General features: G+C 36.6%; 1 pseudogene; it reads left to right on the top strand.

The window, feature by feature from the left end:
* Positions 1–241: 241 nt before the first annotated feature.
* Positions 242–1,150, top strand: LOC129692641 (olfactory receptor 4C5-like; annotated as a pseudogene).
* The last annotated feature ends 8,390 nt before the right edge of the window (positions 1,151–9,540 follow it).

The raw sequence follows: 9,540 nt of genomic DNA, 5'->3' as shown, positions 1-9,540 counted from the left end.
ACTTGGTTATTCATTATATTGATATTTATATTTATACCTCCTATGTGTAGGAAGTATATTTAAACGTTTTCTTACTTCCCATGATTACTTTTGATTAATAGGCAAGTGTTTCATAGCAAAACAGCCCAGATACCTCTCAGCTGAGGAATGGATACAGAAATTGTGGTACATCTACACAATGGAATATTACTCAGCAAGCTATTTACAGATTAATTAATTATTCAAATCTCAAATTAGATTCATGAAGCAAGTGAACAATTTAATAGAATTTATTTTGCTTGGACTGACACAGAACCCAGATGTGCAGAAACTTTTCGTTTGTCATATTTGCAGTCGTCTACTCTCTTACGTTCTTTGGCAATCTTCTCATTATTGTAACATAGTCATCTCTAGCCCAAACTGGGATCTGCCATGTATTTTTTTTCTGTCCTTTTTATGCTTCATAGATGGCTGCTCCTCCTCCACCATGGCACCAAAAATGATATTTGTTTTCCTTGCTGAAAAGAAAACTATCTCTTTTAATGGCTGCATGACTCAGATCTTTGCAGAACATTTCTTTGGTGGAATTGAGATCATCCTGCTCACAGCCATGGCTTATGACCTCTGTATGGCCATCTGCAAGTCCCTGCACTACATGATCACAATGAACAGGAGAGTGTGTGGCTTTCTGGTTTCTATGCCCTGGGCTGGGGAATTTCTTCATGCTCTGATTCAAATTCTCTTTATGGTCTGGTTGCCTTTCTGTGGCCCAAATAACATTGACCATTTCATCTGTGACCTTTTCCCCCTCCTAAAACTCTCTTGCACTGACAATCCATATTTTTGGATGCTTTGTTTCTGTCAACAGTGTGCTAATGTGTATGTTTTTTGCACTCAAGACTCATAGCACTGAAGAACAGCAAAAGGCTCTCTCCACCTGTGCCTCCCATATTCTCCCATATTACACTGGTCATCCCATTTTTTTGTACCTGGTATATTTGTTTACTTTAGGCCCATTTTCATCTTTCCAATTAACAAAGCTGTGGCTGTGTTCTCTATTGTGATAACACCCACGTGAAATCCTTTAATCTAAACACTCAGAAACACAGAGGTGAAAAATGTCATGAGAAAACTGTGGAACCAAAGAAAATCTGTAAAAAGATTTACATGAAAAGAGGGTAGAAATAAATTTTATTCTTATTTTATTAAGGGTGACTCATGTAAAAGATAATGCTATTGAAGTCGGAATAAGGGTTTTTAAATTTTTCTTCTTCTAGAATTGTATGGGTTTCTCTTTCATAAAGGTTGATATATTACTAAAGATAACGTAAAGTTTTTCTACTTAGAACATTTTGAGCAATGAGAATCTTTGTAAAAAAATTCATCCCAAAAATTAGATTGCTACACTGCACATTTCCAGGAGAAATGTTAACATTATAAACCTTGCTATTTCCAGAGTAAGTAATTTTCTCTGATTAAACCCAAGGAATGATTTAAATTATTACACATATAGCTATAGAATAATCTAATTAAATCAATATCCCAATAACACCATTCCTTTGATAGAAAGTGACTTTTAGATGTGTGTGTGTGTGTGTGTGTGTGTGTGTGTGTGTAAAATCTGTGTTTAAAAAAATTTGCTGAGAAAGAAATTAGAGAAACAACAATCTTCACAATAACCACAAAGGACAATAACAACAAAGTACCTTGGTGTGACCCTAACCAAGCAAGTAAAAGACTTGTATGAAAAAAAGTTCAAGTCTCTGAAGAAAGAATTAGAAGATATCGGAAGATGGAAATATCTCCCATGCTCATGGCTTGACAGGATTAACATAGTAAAAATGCCCATCTTACCAAAACAAATCTACAGATTCAATTAAATTCCCATCAAATTACTGACACAATTCTTTACAGACCTTGAAAGAAAAATTCTCAACTTCATATATAATAAAAAGAAACCCAGATCATTAAGGTTTTCAAATTTTGTGGCATATAGGCTTTTGTAGTATGACCTAATGATTGTTCGAATTTCCTCAGTGTCTGTAGTTATGTCACCCTTTTCATTTCTGATTTTGCTGATTTGGATAGATTCTCTCTGCTTTTTAGTTAGTTTGGCTAAGGGTTTGTCTATCTTGTTGATTTTTCTCAAAGAACCAGCTTTTTGTTTCACTGATTCTTTGAATACATTTATTTGTTTCTAATTGATTGATTTCAGCCCTGAGTTTGATTATTTCCAGCCGTCTGCTCCTCTTGGGTTTCTCTGCTTCTTTTTTTTCTAGGGTTTTCAGTTGGGCCATTAAGGTCCTTGTATGTGATGTTACAAATTTCTTCTTGAAGGCACTTAGTGTAATAAATTTTCCTCTGAGCACTGCTTTTAATGTATCTCATAAATTTGGTTATGTTGTGCCTTCATTTACATTGAATTCTAGGAAGTCTTTAATTTCTTTCTTTATTTCTTCCTTAACCCAGCTGTCATTGAGTAGCAAGTTGTTCAGTTTCCATGTACGTGTCGGCTTTTGGTTATTTCTGTTGTTGTTGAGATCCAGCTTTAGTCCATGGTGCTCAGATAGAATACAAAGGATTATTTCAATCTTTTTGTATCTTTTGAGGCTTGGTTTGTGACCCACTTTATGTGGTCTATTTTGGAGAAGGTTCCATGCGGTGCTGAAAAGAAGGTATACTCTTTTGAGTTTGGGTGAAAAGATTTGTAGAAGTCTATTAGGTCCATTTGATTTAGGGACTCTGTAAGTGTTTTTATTTCCCTATTTGTTTTCTGTCTAGTTGATCTGTCCCTTGGTGAGAGTGGAGTGTTGAAGTCTCCCACTATTAAGATATTAGAATCAATGTGTGATTTAAGCTTTAATATTGTTTCCTTTACGAATGTAGGTGCTCTTGTACATGGGGCATAGATATTCAAAATTGTGATGTCCTCTTGTTGGATTTTTCCTTTGATGAGGATATAGTGGCCCTCCTTATCCTTTTTGATTAACTTGGGTTAAAAGTCTATTTTATTAGATATTTGATGGCTACTCCAGCTTGTTTTCTGGAACCATTTGCTTGAAAAACATTTTTCCAGCCCTTTACTCTGAGGTAGTGTTTACCTTTGTTGCATAGGTGTGTTTCTTGGATGCAACAGAATGTTGGATCCTGCTTCCACAACCATTCTGTTAGTCTGTATCTTTTTATTGGGGAGTTGAGTTCATTGATGTTGATAGATACTAGTGACCAACAACTGTTATTTACTTTTTACTTTTGATGTGGGGTTGGTGGTGTCACTGAGTTACCTTGCTTGTATTCTTTTGGTTTTTTTTTTTTTTTTTTTTTTTTTTTTTGTGTGTGTGTGTACTTATCTATTTCTTCTGTTTCCTTAGATGTAGTTGTTTTATTTGGTTTGGGAATGTAAACTGGCACAACCACTTTGGAAATCTATCTGGCGCTTTCTCACACAATTAGGAATAGTGATTCCTCAAGACCCAGCTATACCACTGCTAGGTATATACCCAAACTTTGCTCAAGTACAAAAGGGATACTTGCTCAACCATGTTTATAGCAGCTTTATTTGTAATAGCCAGAACCTGGAAACAACCCAGATGTCCATCAACGGAGGAGTGGATACATAAATTGTGGTATTGTTACACAATGGAATACTACTCAGCAATCAAAAAAGAGGAAATCATGAATTTGCAGGCAAATGATAGGATCTAGAAAAGATCATTCTGAGTGAAATATCCCAGAAGGAGAAAGACAAACACGGTATATACTCGCTTATATAGACCTATAAGATATGATAAACATAATGAAATCTATACACCTTAAAAAGATAAAAGAGAGCAGAAATGGGGTAAGATGATCAATCCTCGTTTAGAAATACAGATGGGATGTGCATTGAACGTATGACAGGAGTCTACCACAAAAGGCATCTGAAAGACTCCAACTAGCAGTGTTTTCAAAGCAGATACGAAGACTAAAGGACCAAACCTTCGGCAGAGTACAGGGAATCCTATGAAAAAAAGGGGAGTTAGTAGGATGGGGAAAGGATAGGAGCTCCACAAGGACCAAATATATCTGGGCACAGGGCCTTTTCTGAGACTGACATTCAACCAAGGATCATGTATGGATATAACCTAGAACCTCTGCTTGGATGTAGCCTGTGGTAGCTAAGTAACCAATTGGTTTCTCATAGTGAGGGGAATAAGGACTATATTTAACAGGAACACACTGGCTGGCTCTTTGACCTCCCCACACCTCAAGGGAGGAGCAGTCCTGTTAGGCCACAGAGGAGGGCTTTGCAGCCAGTCCTGAAGATACCTGATAAAACAGGATCAGATGAATGGGAAGGAGGTCCCCCACTATCAGTGGACTTGGAAAGGAGCACGGTGGAGATGAGGGTGGGAGGGTTGGATTGGGAGGAAATGAGGGAGCAGGATACAGCTGGGATACAGAGTTAATAAAATTTAACTGATAAGAAAAAAATAAAATTAAAAAAAAGAAACCCAGAATTGCTAAAATAATCTTCTACAATAAAAGATCTTCTGGAGGTATCTCCATCCTTGATCATATGCTGTACTATAAAGCAACAGTAATAAAAACTGCATGATACTGGCATAGAAACAGAATGGTGGATCAATGGGATTGAATAGAAGTCCCAGAAATAAACCCACACACTTATGGACACCTGATCTTTGAAAAAGATGCCAAAACCATACAGTGGGGAAAAAAAGATAGCATCTTCAACAAATAGTGCTGGTCTAACTGGATGTCTACATGTAGAAAAATGCAAATAGATCCATATTTATCACCCTGCACAAAACTAAAGTCCAAGTGGATCAAAGACCTCAACATAAAACCAGACACACTAAACCTGTTAGAAGGAAAAGTGGGGAAGAGCCTTGAACTCAATGGCACAGGAGACAACTTTCTGAACAGAACACCAACAGCACAGATTCTAAGAGCAACAATCAATAAATGGGACCTCATGAAACTGAAAAGCTTCTGAAAAAGCAAAGGATACTGTTGTCAAAACATAAGGACTGCCTACAGATTGGAAAAGGATCTTCACCAACCCTATATCTGACAGAGGGCTAATATCCAATATATAAAAAACTCAAGAAGTTAAACAGCAACAAATTAAGTAATCCAATTAAAAAATGGGGTACAGAGCTAAACAGAGAATTCTTTTTAGAGGAATATTGAATGGCAGAAAAACATTTAAAGAAATGCTCAACATCCTTAGTCATCAGGGAAATGCAAATCAAAACGACCCTAAGATTTCACCTTATACCCATCAAAATGGATAAGATCAAAAACTCAAGTGACAACGCATGCTGGAAAGGTTATGGAGAAAGGGGAACCCTCTTCCACTGTTGGTAGGAATGTAAACTTGTACAACCACTCTAGAAAGCAATCTGGCACTTTCTCAGACAACTAGGAGGAATAGCGCTTCCTCAAGATCCAGCTATACCATTCCTAGGCATATACCTAAAAGAGGCTCAAGTACACAATAAGGACATTTCCTCAACCATGTTTTTAGCAGCCTTATTTGTAATAGCCAGAAGCTGGATACAGCCTAGATGCACCTCAGTGGGGGAATGGATAAAGAAATTGTGGTACATCTACACAATGGAATATTACTCAGCAATAAAAAACAAGGAAATCATTAAATTTTCAGGTAAATGGTAGGAACTGGAAAAGATCATCCTGAGTGAGGTATCCCAAAAGCAGAAAGACTCACAGGGTTTTTACTCACTCATAAGTGGATATTAGACATATAATATTGAATAAACATACTAAAATCTGTATACTCAAGGAAGCTAATCAAGAAGGAGGACTCTGGCTAAAATGCTCAATCCCCATTCAGAAAGGAAAAGAGGATGGACATCAGAGGAGGGAGAAAACAGGAAAGAGGACAGGAGCCTACCACAGAGGGACTCTGAAAGACTCTACTGATCAGGGTATCAAAGCAGATGCTCAGAGTCATAGTCAAACTTTGGGCAGAGTGCAGGGAATCTTATGAGAGAAGGGGGAGATAGTAAGACCTGGAGAGGACAAGAGTGCCACAAGGAGAGCAACAAATCCAAAAAGTTTGGGCACAGGGGTCTTTTCTGAGACTGATACTTCAGCCAAGGACCACTCACGGAGATGGCCTGGAACCCCTGCACAGAGTAGCAGTTCAGTATTCAAGTGGATTCCATAGTAATGGGGACAGGGACTGTCTCTGACATGAATTCAGTGGCTGGCTCTTTGATCACCTACCCTTGAGTGGGGAGCAGCCTTACCAGGTCACAGAGGAAGACAAAGCAGCCAGTCCTGATGAGACCTGATAGGCTAGGGTCAGAGCGAAGGGGAGGAGGACCTCCCTTATCAGTGGACTGGGGGAGGGGAAAAGAAGAAGGGAGGATGAGATTGGGAGGGAAGGGGGTAGAGAGCTACAGGGGAGATACAAAATGAATAAACTGTAATTAATAAAATAACAATAAAAAACAAAAAATCTTTTTCATATACTTTCCCTCTGATATTTCATAGAATATTTATTTATTGCATAGAATAAAGCATTAACATAGTGTATAAGACCAAAGATACTTAAAAGAAATAAGTGGGTGTCTAAGTAAATAATAATGAAATTATAAATACTAAAATCTGCATATAGAATTGCAGATCAGTGAGATGGAGAATAGTTTGAAACATAAACACTGTTATTTTAAGGAAATATAAAACATTGATTTTCTGCTGCTCTTCATAAAGGGATGAGTTTTGTGAAAATTTCCGCATTTTTGTTGGCATGTTCACTATCTTATTTTTATGTTTGTCTTGGTTAGACATTCATTTGTTGGAATGTCATGGGTGCAGTTCTCCTGTCATGTCTAGAAAGACTGGCAGGTATTCTGGCCCTTTGGCTCTGTCCCCTCTTCTAGGCAATCAATGTCTGCTAAGAGAAAGATAGTCAGTTTTGTCCAAGAACAAGTTTTTTGATAGGGTATACAACCCAAAGTCAGTCATAAACACCTGTACTTATATCAACACTAAGTTAACTCAGTAGGTTTTGTACATATATATGCATGTGTAAAATTAAAGAATAAATGAACTTTTCAAGAGCAAGGAGATGAGTATAGTTATAAGAGAAACAACGTAGAGGGGAGAGGTGGAAATGATATAATAAAGTACTGATGGGTCCTGGGGGCCCTGAAGAGAATGATACCCTAACCAAGGACAATGCATGAAGAGAATCTAAAACCCTATAGGCTCAGATATAGCACACAGACTCAATCTCCAAATGGGGTCCCTAAAAAGGAGAGCAGGGGTTTTCTCTGACAAGAACTTAGTGGCAGGCTCTCTGATCACCTCCTCCTGGTCATCAGCCTTGTCAGGCCACAGAGGAGGACAATGCAACCAGTCCTGATGAGACCTGATGGGGTAGGGAAAATAGAAGGGAGGAGGGCCTCCCCTATCAGTGGACTTAGAGAGGGGCAGGGAGGAGATGAAGGAGGAAAGGTATGATTGGGAGGGAATGAGGGAAGAGGCTACAGCTGGGATACAAAACAAATAAACTGTAATTAATACAAAAAATAAAAATTAAAAAAAATCCATACATGATAGAAAGAAAAAAAAAAAGAAAGACTGGAATAAAACCTTTCAGGTCTTATCAAGTTCATTATTACCACCACAAAGACCAAAATGATTAGTGACTCCTTAACTATGCCTACATTTATATTAGATATTACCATTTGTGCATCTTATGCTAAATATACACTTATAAATACACACAAACACACACATTAATATATTGTTTGATTACTATCTGTCAGGTGGGTAAATGATTCATTCTAAATATAAGTATTTTTAAACCATTTCCTATTTATCTGTATGTTGCTACTTCATTTTTCAGCCCAGTTGTTTATTTAATACCTTATTTGCAAAAATTATGTCATACCCAGGCAGAACTATTTAGCATCCTGTAATCTCTTTTCCCCCAATATAATATTTTTATTAATTATTTGGGAAATTTATAATGCACCCCAATCATATTTTCTTCCTATTCTTCTAAGGTCTTCTCTAGGTCTATTTTCCATGGTGTAGCAAGCTAAAAGGTATTGAGTTGGAAGAGTCTTTAGGGGAAACAACTTGGAATAGTGAGTAACCATAATAGTAAGGAACCAAGTAGGTTACCAAGTAGTAAGTACTGAAGTAGGCCTTATCTCTATCAGAAACAATTGGTTGACCCTATATCTGCCACACAACGATTGTATCAATGTATATATCTTGCTTACTAAGTCTGTATTGTAACACACAAGGTCTGAAACTGAGCAGAATCTATTAATACCTTTTCTATCCTAGCAGCTGGCCAGTCTGAATGCTGGCAAGTAGAAAAGAAGCTTTCAGTCCAGTTTAAATTTGATTTCTCTGTGTTTGCAGTCTACAACTATAGGGTATTACAATCGATTCCGGTAGGAAAAAAAAAAACTGTGGATAACACCTGTGTTGTTTGTGTGTGGGGATGTTCTGAAATCTCTATGGACTATAATGTATGGAAGTATCTTGATTACTGGAATATTTATTCATCAATCTTAGCTTTGGGGACAACATTACTCTCTTAGGTAGAGCACCTTTCTTCAAACTTTTAAATATTTTTTATATTTATATATATGTGGTTTCAGTTAGCATATAAAATATTTCATATATATTCATGTATATGTATAAAGTATTGTATATAAATATTGCTATATATATTTGTAAATATAAACAGTTCAAATATATACACGTATATATTGATATATGTATATATTTCAACTATTTTATATGCTAACTGAAAAAACATAATATATAAAAATACAAAATATTTGGAAGTTTGAAGAGAGTTACTTCTTCAAAAATGTACAAAGGAACACACACACACACATATAGCCTTTTTACACATCCTTAGTTTGGGTTAACCCATTGTTTCCCCCCCCCTTCTTTTCCTTCTCATTCACATTTACATTCCATTTAAACCTTCATGTTACCCCAATATTTAATCCTTCTCCTTTCATATTACATAAATCTTACTATTACCCACTGCCCATGCCTTTTCCTCACTTCCTCATGAATTCTTTCTGGCTTTATGATTTTTATAGATGCTCATCCCACCTGAGAAAAAAGAATCTAAAAATATAAAGCTAGGATATATCTATATATCTGTATGCTATGTAGCTATCTATCATGTATGTATGTGTGAATGTATGATCTATCATGTATCTGTCTATCATCTATCAATCTATCTATCTATCTATCTATCTATCTATCTATCTATCTATCTATCTACCTACCTACCTAGCTACCTGTCTCTGTGAAACAGACCATAAAAGGGTTGTCTCTCTTGACCTAGGTCATGAATTCATTCAAAATAATATCTTTCATGCACATATTTTACCTCAGAAATGCATTGTTCTTTATCATTTAATAGAATCAATTATGCATATGTGCCAGATTTTCAGTATCCACCCATCTGTTAAAGGAGACCTAGGTTGATTCTATTACTAGCTATGCACCTAAAGCATCAGTGAACATAGATATCCATGCATGTCTGTT

This window comes from Psammomys obesus, unplaced genomic scaffold (genome assembly GCF_907164565.1).
Source record: "Psammomys obesus unplaced genomic scaffold, mPsaObe1.curated_primary_1811, whole genome shotgun sequence".
NCBI lineage: Eukaryota > Metazoa > Chordata > Mammalia > Rodentia > Muridae > Psammomys > Psammomys obesus.
This window is presented reverse-complemented; position numbering and strand designations above follow the sequence as displayed.